Below are 16,684 nucleotides of genomic sequence, written 5' to 3' on the forward strand. Positions count from 1 at the left end.
TACAGAAAGTATGAACTTTGTATTATAGTGAGCATAGTAGAAGACAAGAATAATGTAAATACTTTTATTTACTTATTTTTTAAATTATACTTTACTAGGGTACATGTGCACAACGTGCAGGTTTGTTACATATGTATACATGTGTCATGTTGGTGTGCAGCACCCATTAACTCATCATTTACATTAGGTATTTCTCTTAATGCTATCCCTCCCTGCTCCCCCGCACCCCATGACAGGCCCTAGGGTGTGATGTTCCCCACCCTGTGTCCAAGTGTTTTCATTGTTCAGTTCCCACCTATGAGTGAGAACTTGTGGTGTTCGGTTTTCTGTCCTTGCAATAGTTTGCTCAGAATAATGGTTTCCAGCTTCATCCATGTCCCAACAAAGGACATGAACTCATCTTTTTTTTATGGCTGCATAGTATTCCATGGTGTATATGTGCTACATTTTCTTAATCCAGTCTATCACTGATGGACATTTGGGTTGGTTCCAAGTCTTTGCTATTGTGAATAGTGCCACAATAAACATACGTGTACATGTGTCTTAATGTAAAGACTTTTATACAAATTGTTTTTTAATATAAAAAACTGATTAATAATTAGATTTTGATGCCAATAAAAGTTAAATTAGAAGCATATTTCTATAAACCACTTGCAGCCACAAATAAATAGGTGAATTCCAATAGGGTCATTACATCTCTACTACTCCATATAATAATGTGTAAACATCACAAGTAATACGATTTGTATTCAAATCATTAGAACCCTGAAAAATGTTTTCAGCTCAACAAACTGCTGCCACCAGCAATAAACTTGGAGACATTAATCTTGCAAATAAGTCACTACTGGGGAAACATCTACCTGCAATAGACCAAGTAATGGTGAGTATTTCCAAACAGACAGAAAGGATTCATAACTGAAGAAATCTGAGCTCATGTGTAACTAATTTGAGAGATATAATTAGGCAACTTAAATATTACATGAAAACATGGGTAAGAATTATGTGAAAATGTATGCATATCATCTTTTGAAAACCCTAGGTAAAAATGTGTACTATCAGCATCATATCTGTTTGAAATGAAATTGGAGGTCTCCAGAGTGGTAACAATAGCCAGTGATTTCAAGAGTTGTACTCAAATGACAGCTGATTTTGGATTTAGTTTCACTATACTGATCTATCTGTCATACGTAGTATGCCAGAGAACATAGGAGACAACACAGCCCCATTGGCTGGCAGTTTTCTAATAGCCCACCTACTCTGACCAAAACCAAACTGCACAGATAAATATGTCTCTAGTTCTTATGAGAGGAATAAAAATTGGTTAGTTCCAAATAGAGGCATTGGTAAAGACTGTATAAGAATGTCTTACTAAAACAAACTTCAAATAGCACCACTGATATGATGATTTAAGAAAAGTAATAGCAGTTGGGACATAGACATGGTACCAAACAAATGGTTGCCTTTTTTTTTTTTTTTTTTTTTGAGCTTTCTTTTATTTATTTATTTATTTTTTTATTTTTTTATTATACTTTAAGTTTTAGGGTACATGTGCACATTGTGCAGGTTGCCTCTTAAGTGGTACCCAGGAGTCAGAGCTGTACTTAGAAACAGGCCCTGTGGTATCAGCTGGCTCCGGGGAGAGTAATCTGATGGTCACCTGGCAGATTTAACGTTGCTGTCTTTTTATGTATGCAGAATTGTTCTCAAATATTAAGGGCAATGAAATACATATATTTGGAAAGGACTTCAATGCCTACACAAACACAGTCTTTCAAATATTAGAAAGAGAAGGAATTTCTGAAAATACAAATGTTAAAGATGTAAAAATAGTTTAAAACAATATTCTTTTTATTTGGGGGTGTATACTGCTAAATATTTCATTGTTTTACTTTATTATTCTCTAAATAATAAAGATTTCCCCACAAGGAAATATTTACTAGTCTAAAAAGACTCATAATGAGGTATTTTGTGGCTTAAATTATGGCCTAATTTTGTTTAATGGCTTTGAATTTGTACTTAATTTTTTCTTTTTATCTTTTTTTTTTTTCTTTTTTTTTGAGTCTTGCTCTGTCGCCCAAGCTGGAGTACAGTGGCACGATCTCAGTTCACGGCAACCTCCGCCTCCCAGGTTCAAGTGATTCTCCCACCTCAGCCTCCCAAGTAGTAGCTGGGGTTACAGGCATGCACTACCACACCTGGCTAATTTTTAAATTTTTAGTAGAGAGGGGGTTTCACTATGTTGGCCAGGCTGGTCTCAAACACCTGACCTCAGGTAATCTGCTTGCCTCAGCCTCCCAGAGTGCTGGGATTACAGGGGTGAGCCACTATGCCCGGCCATGAGTTTGTACTTAATTTTTTCTATTAACAAACCTCAAATGTCAGTGGACAAGTTTTCAATTCAAAGTTTTAACAGTCATTGATTAGAAATAATAATAAAGTTTTATTTTTCAATTGGATAATTTTCCTCCTACAAGCTTGTAGAAGTACGCCACCTAGAGTTTTAAATTTTTTAAATTATAAAAACTGCAGGCTGGTTTTGTGGGTTTTTTTTTTTTTTGTCTGTTATTTTAAACTAAAAGGCATATTTTAATCAAAATCAAGCCAAATATTATAATAATCGTGGAATTTTATCATAAATTTTATCATAAATCGTGGAATTTTATCATTCTTGGTTTTTACATGTAACTTTCTCGAGATTGCTATATAGGAGATAGAATATTTTTGTTCAATATTTCCGGATTAAACAATTCACCTGTATGCCCACATAAGATGGATAATAAATCATGCTCAGGAATTGTAAAGTCTGATTCAATGATATTAGGACTAATTTTAATATGTTATTATCTGTACCAATTCAAATATATATAAATACTTGAAAGATATAAATAGATCATTGTGTGTGTATATATATATATATACAAATATATATATATACACACACAAATATATATATATATACAATCACAGTGTACGTTAACCTTGTTGTGTTCAATGGATTTTTAAAAAGTTTAATTGCAGATGACATAGCCATTGAGTAAGCTTAAATACTGGAGATGCGAACATTACCAGTAAGTAACGTTTTTCAAATGCTAATAAACTGTGGATGAAAATAACTTTTTATTTGGCTTCTTATGGTTTTCAGGTGGACATGATACATGCGTATTTCTTGGGAAAAAATCTAGAAAGAATTGGTTTTATAATTTATCCATAGACCTAAATATCTTTATTGAAAAGATAATGAATAAGATGTTGAAGCCTATAGGCTTCTTCAACTAGGCAGTGTCAAAAAGCATTGAGATGTTATAGTGCTTATGATGGAGAAAGATATCATTGAAAAAATTGTAAAACTTTGGATTTAAAACCAAAGCTATTTGCAGAGGTAAACAGCCTTTATCTTATTCCTGCTTTAAAAGATTCTGTTCTCTTCTGGTTTTTATATCTGTTGATATGTAATGCTTGAAATTTTTACTTTTAGATGTTTAGACTTTAGAACAATTATAGGCAAAGGTTGTTTTCTGCAAGATGGCCCACGAGAAGTCGGATTATCTAAGGAAGTACTGCTTTGATTTATTAGTGTCCTGAATTAATAATTTCTAAAAGCTAAATGAAAAATTCCTGTACACGAGGGTAACCTGTCTTCAATTTCCTTTTCCTTTCCCATACAACATCTAACATATATTGAGCCCACAGTGAATGCTTATGAATATTTGTTGATTTCATATTTTGTCTCCAAGCCAGCTAATGGTGAGGAGTGTCATTCAATTGCTAAACTTTAACACTCAAATTAGGTTATCAGACTATGAATTTGGTTAGTAAAGTTGGAAAGCTGTTTGTGGTTTTGTTTTTTAATTGAATGTGGCCAATTTTATTTAAGGCTCAGCAGGAACTTTGTAATAGCAGTTATCTATTCCAGCAGTTCAGAATGAAAGACTTGGGAAATTTCTCAATCCATTAAGAATATGAAGCAGACAGAAAAATTACCCATTGGGTAACAGTAAATGTTGGTGTTAAACAAAAAACAAAAAATGTATTTTTCAGTTTTAAGGGATGCATAAATTTTATTTATAGTATAGCCTCAGGACTGAATATGCTGCCTAGAATGTCTTCCAGTTGCTATGGGGAGTTCTGTTATTTGTCAATGTAGAGTTTCCTACTTGGCAGCATTATGTATTTATGATGGCATCTGTGTTTTCTGGTTGTTGCATTTGCAGTGAAACTTGTATTTTGACCAGTTGAAGAGAGAGGGGAAAAGAAAGCAAATTAAACTTGACTTCTTGGTAACGAAGCAGTAGCTTCTTGTTACTTGCATCATTATATTCCAAGAACACCAAATGCAACTGCAGTTGTGTGCCATACTTACTCTAGATATAACTGACTACATTTGTAGTATGATAAAATTTTATAATAATATTAAAACCCAAAAGTTAAAAAGAGTATTATGCTTTGTCAGTTTACATGGCATTTTTTTCAAGTGAAATTTTAATATGGGAAATTAAACTACGTAGAATGATGTTTTTTGTCTTCTTTTTAGTTAAAGAAAAACTATCATCACCTATACCATTGTGTAAGTTTTATTAGAACAAGTGAAAATCTAAATGAACTAGTTTAAAAATTGTTTCCCTTCAAATTTTATGAGAGAAATAGAATAAAAAGTTAACTCATAAGTATCTGGTATTTCTTCTTAAAAATTTTTTCAGTATATGTTTTAGATTTCGTTTTACTACACACTTAGCTCAAGCTCGTCTTCTAAATTCATCTGCGTATACTACATTGACCTATAATGCTTGATGATGTTCATAAAGATTATCTTCAGTCATCCTAAGAGTGCCTTTTTAATATTAAGGACATAGAAGCACCCTCTTAGTGTTGGTTCTAAATATGAGGAATGAACTCTCAAATGCTCATATATTAAATTATATTCTCCATAATTTGTAGATTTGCAGATTATGTTCATTGTAATTTGTGTATTTCTTTTTATCTGTTGAATAATGGCAGTCTCAGAGGCAAAGTTTAGTTAAATATCTACTAACTTAATGTAAAGCATTGTATATACTCTAACTATGGTACACAATTATATTCCCTGGTTTCTGGAAGCTTATAAAATGAATATACCAGTGGTCCTGGTATGTACAAAACAGAAGGCTGCATGGAGACAAAAATCTGATACTTAGATCTTGCCTTCAAGGAGCTTGTAATTTAGTTTGTAGACAATGCATAAGAATGAAAATTATTTCCATATAATCAGCCTATAGCTTTCCAGTAGGTCAGTATAAAAGTGATTTTTTTTTTTGTTGAGATGGGGTCTTACTCTTTTTTTTTTTTTTTTTTTTTGAGATAGGGTCCAGCCAGGCTGGAGTGCAGTGGCACAGTCTCAGCTTACTGCAACCTCTACCTCCTGGGCTCACGCGGTCCTCCCATCTCAGCCTCCTGAGTAACTGGGACTACAGATGCGTGCCACCATGCCCAGCTAATTTTTGTATTTTTTCGTAGAAACGGGATTTTGCCATGTCACCCAGACTGGAAGAGTGACTTTTAATTGCCTAGTGAATTAATATGTTTGTGATGTATATCTTCAGATGAAGATGCCACTAAAGATTGGAAGATTCTGTAAAGACAAGGGAGGAGAAGGGGCTTGGTCTTGATATTGAAAGTTGGATAGTATTTATTTATTTATTGAGACAGGGTCTCACTCTGTCACCCAGGCTGGAGTGCAGTGGCCCAATCTCCCTTCACTGCAAGCTCCGCCTCCTGGGTCCAAGCGATTCTCCTGTCTCAGCCTCCCGAGTAGCTGGGACTACAGGCACGTGCCACCACGCCAGGCTAATTTTTTGGATTTTAGCAGAGATGGGGTTTCACCATGTTGCCCTGGCTGGTCTCGAACTCCTGAGCTCAAGCAATCTTCCCATCTCAGCCTCACAAAGTGCCAGGATTACAGGCGTGAGCCACCACGCCTGGCCAAAAGTCAGATAGTTTTAGATAGAGTGTTGGCATTCTCAGTAGAGGGAGCAACTTATGCATCAATCTTAAAGATGAGAAAACAATATATATATATTTTTAATATTATTATTATACTTTAAGTTTTAGGGTACATGTGCACAACGTGCAGGTTTGTTACATATGTATACATGTGCCATGTTGGTGTGCTGCACCCATTAACTCATCATTTAGCATTAGGTATATCTCCTAATGCTATCCCTCCCCTCTCCCCCCACCCCACAACAGTCCCCCGTGTGTGATGTTCCCCTTCCTGTGTCCATGTGTTCTCATTGTTCAATTCCCACCTATGAGTGAGAACATGCGGTGTTTGGTTTTTTGTCCTTGTGATAGTTTGCTAAGAATGATGGTTTCCAGCTTCATCCATGTCCCTACAAAGGACATGAACTCATCATTTTTTATGGCTGCATAGTATTCCATGGTGTATATGTGCCACATTTTCTTAATCCAGTCTATCATTGTTGGACATTTGGGTTGGTTCCAAGTCTTTGCTATTATGAATAGTGCCACAATAAACATACGTGTGCATGTGTCTTTATAGCAGCATGATTTATAATCCTTTGGGTATATACCCAGTAATGGGATGGCTGGGTCAAATGGTATTTCTAGTTCTAGATCCCTGAGGAATTGCCACACTGACTTCCACAATGGTTGAACTAGTTTACAGTCCCACCAACAGTGTAAAAGTGTTCCTATATCTCCACATCCTCTCCAGCACCTGTTGTTTCCTGACTTTTTAATGATTGTCATTCTAACTGGTGTGAGATGGTATCTCATTGTGGTTTTGATTTGCATTTCTCTGATGGCCAGTGATGATGAGCATTTTTTCATGTGTTTTTTGGCTGCATAAATGTCTTCTTTTGAGAAGTGTCTGTTCATATCCTTCGCCCTCTGTTTTATGGGGTTTGCTTTTTTCTTGTAAATTTGTTTGAGTTCATTGTAGATTCTGGATATTAGCCCTTTGTCAGATGAGTAGGTTGCAAAAATTTTCTCCCATTCTGTAGGTCGCCTGTTCACTCTGATGGTAGTTTCTTTTGCTGTGCAGAAGCTCTTGAGTTTAATTAGATCCCATTTGTCAATTTTGTCTTTTGTTGCCATTGCTTTTGGTGTTTTAGACATGAAGTCGTTGCCCATGCCTGTGTCCTGAATGGTATTGCCTAGGTTTTCTTCTAGGGTTTTTCTGGTTTTAGGTCTAACATGTAAGTCTTTAATCCATCTTGAATTAATTTTTGTATAAGGTGTAAGGAAGGGATCCAGTTTCAGCTTTCTACATATGGCTAGCCAGTTTTCCCAGCACCATTTATTAAATAGGGAATCCTTTCCCCATTGCTTGTTTTTGTCAGGTTTGTCAAAGATCAGATAGTTGTAGATATGTGGCATTATTTCTGAGACCTCTGTTCTGTTCCATTGGTCTATATCTCTGTTTTGGTACCAGTACCATGCTGTTTTGGTTACTGTAGCCTTGTAGTATAGTTTGAAGTCAGGTAGCATGATGCCTCCAGCTTTGTTCTTTTGGCTTAAGATTGACTTGGCATTGTGGGCTCTTTTTTGGTTCCATATGAACTTTAAAGTAGTTTTTTCCAATTCTGTGAAGAAAGTCATTGGTAGCTTGATGGGGATGGCATTGAATCTGTAAATTACCTTGGGCAGTATGGCCATTTTCACGATATTGATTCTTCCTACCCATGATCATGGAATGTTCTTCCATTTGTTTGTGTCCTCTTTTATTTCATTGAGCAGTGGTTTGTAGTTCTCCTTGAAGAGGTCCTTCACATCCCTTGTAAGTTGGATTCCTAGGTATTTTATTTTCTTTGAAGCAATAGTGAATGGGAGTTCACTCATGATTTGGCTCTCTGTTTGTCTGTTGTTGGTGTATAAGAATGCTTGTGATTTTTGTACATTGATTTTGTATCCTGAGACTTTGCTGAAGTTGCTTATCAGCTTAAGGAGATTTTGGGCTGGGACGATGGGGTTTTCTAGATACACAATGATGTCATCTGCAAACAGGGACAATTTGACTTCCTCTTTTCCTAATTGAATGCCTTTTATTTCCTTCTCCTGCCTGATTGCCCTGGCCAGAACTTCCAACACTATGTTGAATAGGAGTGGTGAGAGAGGGCATCCCTGTCTTGTGCCAGTTTTCAAAGGGAGTGCTTCCAATTTTTGTCCATTCAGTATGATATTGGCTGTGGGTTTGTCATAGATAGCTCTTATTATTTTGAGATACATCCCATCAATACCTACTTTATTGAAAGTTTTTAGCATGAAGCATTGTTGTATTTTGTCAAAGGCCTTTTCTGCATCTATTGAGATAATCATGTGGTTTTTGTCTTTGGTTCTGTTTATATGCTGGATTACGTTTATTGATTTGCATATGTTGAACCAGCCTTGCATCCCAGGGATGAAGCCCACTTGATCATGGTGGATAAGCTTTTTGATGTGCTGCTGGATTCGGTTTGCCAGTATTTTATTGAGGATTTTTGCCTCAATGTTCATCAAGGATATTGGTCTAAAATTCTCTTTTTTTGTTGTGTCTCTGCCAGGCTTTGGTATCAGGATGATGCTGGCCTTATAAAATGAGTTAGGGAGGATTCCCTCTTTTTCTATTGATTGGAGTAGTTTCAGAAGGAATGGTACCAGCTCCTCCTTGTACCTCTGGTAGAATTCGGCTGTGAATCCATCTGGTCCTGGACTTTTTTTGGTTGGTAAGCTATTAATTATTGCCTCAATTTCAGAGCCTGTTATTGGTCTATTCAGAGATTCAACTTCTTCCTGGTTTAGTCTTCAGAGGGTGTATGTATCAAGGAATTTATCCATTTCTTCTAGATTTTCTAGTTTATTTGCATAGAGGTATTTATAGTATTCTCTGATGGTGGCTTGTATTTCTGTGGGATCAGTGGTGATATCCCCTTTGTCATTTTTCATTGCATCTATTTGATTCTTCTCTCTTTTCTTCTTTATTAGTCTTGCTAGCGGTTTATCAATTTTGTTGATCTTTTCAAAAAACCAGCTTGTGGATTCAATGATTTTTTGAAGGGTTTTTTGTGTCTCGATTTCCTTCAGTTCTGCTCTGATCTTAGTTATTTCTTGCCTTCTGCTAGCTTTTGAATGTGTTTGCTCTTGCTTCTCTAGTTCTTTTAATTGTGATGTTAGGGTGTCAATTTTAGATCTTTCCTGCTTTCCCTTTTGGGCATTTAGTGCTATAAATTTCCCTCTACACACTGATTTGAATGTGTCCCAGAGATTCTGGTATGTTGTGTCTTTTTTCTCATTGGTTTCAAAGAACATCTTTATTTCTGCCTTCGTTTCGTTATGTACCCAGTAGTCATTCAGGAACAGGTTGTTCAGTTTCCATGTAGTTGAGCGGTTTTGAGTGAGTTTTTTAATCTTGAGTTCTAGTTTGATTGCACTGTTGTCTGAGAGACAGTTTGTTATAATTTCTGTTCTTTTACATTTACTGAGGAGTGCTTTACTTCCAACTGTGTGGTGAGTTTTGGAATAGGTGTGGTGTGGTGCTGAAAAGAATGTGTTTTCTGTTGATTTGGGGTGGAGAGTTCTGTAGATGTCTATTAGGTCTGCTTGGTGCAGAGCTGAGTTCAATTCCTGGATATCCTTGCTAACTTTCTGTCTCGTTGATCTGTCTAATGTTGACAGTGGGGTGTTAAAGTCTCCCATTATTATTGTGTGGGAGTCTAAGTCTCTTTGTAGGTCACTAAGGACTTGCTTTATGAATCTGGGTGCTCCTGTATTGGGTGCATATATATTTAGGATAGTTAGCTCTTCTTGTTGAATTGATCCCTTTACCATTATGTAATGGCCTTCTTTGTCTCTTTTGATCTTTGTTGGTTTAAAGTCTGTTTTATCAGAGACTAGGATTGCAACCCCTTCCTTTTTTTGTTTTCCATTTGCTTGGTAGATCTTCCTCCATCCCTTTATTTTGAGCCTATGTGTGTCTCTGCACGTGAGATGGGTTTCCTGAATACAGCTCACTGATGGGTCTTGACTCTTTATCCAATTTGCCAGTCTGTGTCTTTTAATTGGAGCATTTAGCCCATTTACATTTAAGGTTAGTATTGTTATGTGTGAATTTGATCCTGTCTTTATGATGTTAGCTGGTTATTTTTCTCATTAGTTGATGCAGTTCCTTCCTAGCCTTGGTGGTCTTTACAATTTGGCATGTTTTTGCAGTGGCTGGTACCAGTTGTTCCTTTCCATGTTTAGTGCTTCCTTCAGGAGGTCTTTTAGGGCAGGCCTGGTGGTGACAAAATCTCTCAGCATTTGCTTATCTGTAAAGTATTTTATTTCTCCTTCACTTATGAAGCTTAGTTTGGCTGGATATGAAATTCTTGGTTGAAAATTCTTTTCTTTAGAATGTTGAACATTGGCCCCCACTCTCTTCTGGCTTGTAGACCTTCTGCCAAGAGATCAGCGGTTAGTCTGATGGGCTTCCCTTTGTGGGTAACCCGACCTTTCTCTCTGGCTGCCCTTAACATTTTTTCCTTCATTTCAACTTTGGTGAATCTGACAATTATGTGTCTCGGAGTTGCTCTTCTTGAGAAGTATCTTTGTGGCGTTCTCTGTATTTCCTGAATTTGAATGTTGGCCTGCCTTGCTAGATTGGGGAAGTTCTCCTGGATAATATCCTGCAGAGTGTTTTCCAACTTGGTTCCATTCTCCCCGTCACTTTCAGGTACACCAATCAGACGTAGATTTGGTCTTTTCACATAGTCCCATATTTCTTGGAGGCTTTGTTCGTTTCCTTTTATTCTTTTTTCTCTAAACTTCTCTTCTCACTTCATTTCATTCATTTCGTCTTCCATCACTGATACCCTTTCTTCCAGTTGATCGCATCGGCTACTGAGGCTTGTGCATTTGTCATGTAGTTCTCGTGCCGTGGTTTTCAGCTCCATCAGGTCCTTTAAGGACTTCTCTGCATTGGTTATTCTAGGTATCCATTCATCTAATTTTTTTTCAAGGTTTTTAACTTCTTTGCCATTGGTTCGAACTTCCTCCTTTAGCTTGGAGTAGTTTGATCGTCTGAAGCCTTCTTCTTTCAACTCGTCAAAGTCATTCTCCGTCCAGCTTTGTTCCATTGCTGGTGAGGAGCTGTGTTCCTTTGGAGGAGGAGAGGCGCTCTGATTTTTAGAGTTTCTGGTGTTTCTGCTCTTTTTTTCCCCCATCTTTGTGGTTTTATCTACCTTTGGTCTTTGATGATGGTAACGTACAGATGGGTTTTTGGTGTGGATGTCCTTTCTGTTTGTTAGTTTTCCTTCTAACAGTCAGGACCCTCAGCTGCAGGTCTGTTGGAGTTTGCTGGAGGTCCACTCCAGACCCTGTTTGCCTGGGTATCAGCAGCGGTGGCTGCAGAACAGCAGATATTGGTGAACCACAAATGCTGCTGCCCGATCGTTCCTCTGGAAGTTTTGTCTCAGAGGAGTACCCGGCCGTGTGAGGTGTCAGTCCACCCCTACCGGGGAGTGCCTTGCAGTTAGGCTACTCGGGGGTCAGGGACCCACTTGAGGAGGCAGTCTGCCCGTTCTCAGATCTCAGGCTGCGTGCTGGGAGAACCACTACTCTCTTCAAAGCTGTCAGACAGGGACTTTAAGTCTGCAGAGGTTACTGCTGCCTTTTGTTTGCCTGTGCCCTGCCCCCAGAGGTGGAGCCTACAGAGGCAGGCAGGCCTCCTTGAGCTGTGGTGGGCTCCACCCAGTTTGAGCTTCCTGGCCGCTTTGTTTACCTACTCAAGCCTGGGCAATTGTGGGCACCCCTCCCCCAGCCTTGCTGCCGTCTTGCAGTTTGATCGCAGACTGCTGTGCTAGCAATGAGCGAGGCTCCGTGGGCGTAGGACCCTCTGAGCCAGGTGCAGGAAATAATCTCCTGGTGTGCCATTTGTTAAGCCCATTGGAAAAGCACAGTATTAGGGTGGGAGTGACCTGATTTTCCAGGTGCCATCTGTCACCTCTTTCTTTGACTAGGAAAGGGAATTCCCTGCCCCCTTGCGCTTCCCCGGTGAGGTGATGCCTCGTCCTACTTCGGCTCATGCACAGTGTGCTGCACCCACTGTCCTGCACCCACTGTCCAGCACTACCCAGTGAGATGAACCTGGTACCTCAGTTGGAAATGCAGAAATCACCCATCTTCTGCGTCACTCATGCTGGGATCTGTAGACTGGAGCTGTTCTTATTCGGCCATCTTGGCTCCACCCCCTGAGAAAACAATATTTTTTAGAGGCACAGTGAATAGATTTTTCTTACTAGGATGGAGAATTTTAAAAAGCAAGTAGAGAGAAGGAAGGGTGGGAGGTATTACTATATTAGAACAAATATTTATCTAGCACTTCACAATTTATAAGAGATTTCTATATAATTCCCATTTAATCTAAATACCTGTGATCCAGTATTTTTATTAATCCTATGTAAAAAGTAAATATAGCACTGAAGCAGTTGGGAATTATTGTTATAAAATATAAATGAGCAAAACATAAATTTAACCTTTGGTGAGCTAAAGATAAAAATATAACAAAAATTAGGGTGGGGTAGAGGGTAGGTGCAAGGTAGAGTGTGATAATTTAATCTTTCATTACAAAGAGACTGATTAAAGTTAAAACACATAGTTTCAAAAGTGACATCAAAGATTCTTAACATTTTTTTCTCAGCCTTAGAGAGATGCTTTATTTAGCAACCATATCTTCTGTGGAGGTGAAACTTTATCTGAATTTCAGTATTGTTTTCCATTTATTTTTAAATTTTATTTTTACAATAATCATGATTATTCAATTTTCCTTAAATTATATCTGCTCATCTGAGGTTTCCTTTTACAAATTATGTATTTGTAAAGATGCTTAATAAAAGTTGGCAATGGCTATATTTGGGTGATGGGATATTTGTAGATTGTTAGCGTTTTTTCTTGGCACTTTTTAGTGTACTTTCTAAACTGAATGTGCATCATTTTTTCCTAAAACAATAAAGACATTATTCTTAAAATAAGAACTTCATGCAACTAATGTTCTGAGGAGTATACTTTGGGGACCACTGATATTTATCATTATTTTCCAACCTTTTTGGATGAATGATCTCTTTCACAATAATGTATGATCCTGCCAAATAAAAATAAAAATTATTTTCCAATTTTTATATGGCATGTAATAAAGTGATTTAGGAAAAAAGTTTTTATAATTATTATACTTTATTAAACATTAAATCATATTGGGTATTATTGTCACTATAGTTTATCTTATTAATATTGTTTTCCAGGGGGGGAGTGCAGGAAATATTGATACACTTTTAAAGAATTATAATCAGGCAAATTAAACTAATGGGTCCGAGGAAGATCATTTTGAGGAAAATTTGCATTTATCCTATTTCTACCCTCATTATCATATATTTCAACATTTTCTCATATTTCTTCATTCATTGACTGATTATGGACACAAATTATGTCTTAAGGGACCAGAAATAGATGATTTAAAACGAAGTAATGATATGAAGTTGTGACCAGCAGTGCTCTGTTGAGTCTGTCAGTGACTGCACCTGGAGCACCTTCCTTTGATTTCTGATGATTACTGTTATTTTCACTGTGCTTCCACTCCCAGGCTCTCCAAATTCTCCATTTGAGATGAACATTTTAAAAATAATTTTTATTTACATTAAAAAATAAGTACTGAAACAGATACTATTATTAACTTTAATATCATGATCCCCTAGGAGAATTTCATGAGCCCTTAAGGATTACTATTTGGAAAATGCCTAAATAGGAGCTGATGAAGGCATTGGCTTCCATGCAATTCTTAAGGAAAAGAGGGAATGTAGAGAGAGAAGAGCAGGTTAAGGGGCTAAAGTATCAGGCTTCTTATCCCAGCATTTTGGGAGGCCAAGGCTGGTGGATCACCTGAGGTCAGGAGTTCCAGACCAGCTTGACTAACATGGTGAAACCTTATTTCTACTAAAACTACAAAAATTAGCCGGGCATGGTAGCCGGCGCCTGTAATCCCAGCTACTCGGGAGGCTGAGAGGCAGGAGAATCTCTTGAAGCCAGGAGGTGGAGGTTGCAGCGAGCCAAGATTGCACCACTGCACTCCAGCCTGGGCGACAGAGCAAGACTCCGTCTCGAAAAAAAAAAAGTTGGAAGCAGAAGTAAAAAACATGGTAAAGAATGAGAACTAAATAAATATAATAATTGAGAGGTCTGCATTAGATGTGGCAGGGAGAACAAGCAAAAAGAGATTTCAGAGAAGATCACTGGAATTGGCAGAGGCCTTGAAGGGCAGAGTCTAGCATACAGAAGATGTAAAGCCACATTCTGTGAAGGTAAGTAGATGTGTTTACCTCTTTTGCACTGTACTGGTGCATTATGGGGTAAATGTGTATTACTTTTCCTTGTATTGCTTAGCACAGAGTTTTGCCTACCAGACTGTGGGCTTGGTAGTACATGACTATTGGTGATTACAGATCAAAAAGGACTTGAAATGATCAGTTTAAGGTCTTGATGGGTATTGAAGACTCAAAGGATGATGGCACCCTGGGAGTGATCCACAGAAGGACAGATTATTTGAAGATGTTAATAACTAAAGACAACATGGATGTTAAATGATGAAAAATAAAGTTGGATGGAAAATAAACCATTGGATCTGCCTCTGGAGTCCAAGAAGAATATTATTCTTCCTACCTCCCCCTTACTCTGGCTCTTCCTATTGTAGCCACGTGGGTCAGTAATGCCATTGAAAAACACAATTTTAGACTAAGTGGGGTCGCAGAAATTTTGGTCTATCTTAAATTGATGACATCTTATTAAAGAATTTATTGTATAAAATGTGCTTATTCTGGCATTTTTTAAATGAAGAAAAAGTGTAATTCAGTGCACATTTATGAATTTCAAAGATCAATAAAAATGGGCAAAGTATATGAACGCATAATCCATAGAAGAGGATATCTGACAAATGCAGTTCAATAAATATTTTTTTAAATAAAAATTAGCCTGTGGTAAGAATTGAAATGGAGAAAGAAATAGAAGGTAGCCAGGTTACCTACAGCTTTGTATATGACACTATAGAGCTAGGACTTTATTCCATAGATGAGGGGTCTGCTAAAGTGCTATCTACATTGAACCCATTATTTTGCTAGCATTGTAGTTGATGTACCTAAAACAGACTTGAGCCGGTAGAGAAAGTAAGTAGGCAGACTTGTCCAAGTGAGAAAAAAATGAAACTGTGGTGAGGATAAAGAGAGAAAAGGAGCATTAAAATTCAGGTAGACTAAAGGAAAAAATTACATCTAAGGGAATCTGGAACAGATAAATGTCTTTTAGTACCTGAGTTACATATTACATGTTCCAAAATACTTGTCTTCCACTTTTACGTAAACCCAGAGCCTCATGTTTTCCATAAGCAACAGGGCAGAAAACTTTTGTAAGTTAGAACTGCAGAGTAAATGAAGTAAAGTAAAACACTGAAATTATGCACAACCTCACTTTCCCATATGGCAAAATAAAATATATTGTTCTATAACAGAAATTGTAGTGCTTATAGAAAATATTCTATACCACAAAGCATTATATTTTTAATAATGTTAATTCCCAGTGAACAAAGATATTAGTAGGAAAGGAATTCCAAAATTATTTTCCTACTAAAATTCTTTAGGGTTCCAAAATTCTTTGAACCTGAGATATGAAGTAGAATCTGATTTGTACCTATGGTGAAAGATGACCTCCTTAGCTTACCAAGTGTTCTAAGTGTTACTGATCATTTCCTCTTCCTGAATCACTAAGTACATCTCCGATTAGCTATGGTGTTTACTGAATTCTTAGCATTATTCAGCTTCCCTTTAATCAAGTGGAGCCTTGTTACAAATCCAGTCAGTTTTTTCTTTGACATGAGTCACTAACTAGTTCTTGCATCTGTAAAGCTAAAAATCCTGTTCTGCCATTTGCTTGCCTGGCAGTTTAGTACTGAGTATGATTTAGTTAGAAGGATGTTTAATGTTAGGGATGATTTGGATTGCATGAAATAAGATAGTCAGCTGGTGGAAGCCAACTCAGGCCACACATATTTAAGACTGAAGTGCTGAACCTGCATGGTGCATGTAGCTGTTTGGAAAGTTGCCAGAAAGGAGTCACACAGCCTATGTGCAGCAGACTGGGTGTGGTCTAAAATGGCCTGAGGTTTCCAAATCTCCTGGCTTTTTTCCTCTTTGGATAACACCAAAACAATTTTCTTCATTATTGAAGCATCTGGCTAGCTCTACATTTTCTTTTTCTTATGATTAACTCAGGGAGAAAAATTTATTGAGGGGGAAGAAAGTTACGGCCTAATCCAAAATTTTTGCAGAAGATAAAGCTTAGTGGTACTAGAATGCACAAGTCTGTGTTTGTGTAGCTCTAAGATGAGGAAAATAGCAGTATCTTATTGTGTTCAGAAAGTAGAAAAATTTGAGTATAGTAAATCCATCAATCTCTCTAATATTTTCAGTAGAGGCTGAGTTCTTGCTTCAATTGCATTGCTACTTCATTTCTTTAACACCCATGAATTTACTAGCTTGTATCAAATCTAACTTTACTTTGAATGCAGTATATAAGTAGTAATAAGTTTTCCTTTGTAAAGCCTGAGCTACTCAACAAAAGTGTATTCTTTTACTTCTTAGGCAGTTGATCAGAGCCATTAGCTCATGTTTCTGTAGATTGAACTTTAAAAAAAAGT

The sequence above is a fragment of the Pan troglodytes genome, chromosome 7 (assembly GCF_028858775.2).
Source record: "Pan troglodytes isolate AG18354 chromosome 7, NHGRI_mPanTro3-v2.0_pri, whole genome shotgun sequence".
Classification (NCBI taxonomy): domain Eukaryota; kingdom Metazoa; phylum Chordata; class Mammalia; order Primates; family Hominidae; genus Pan; species Pan troglodytes.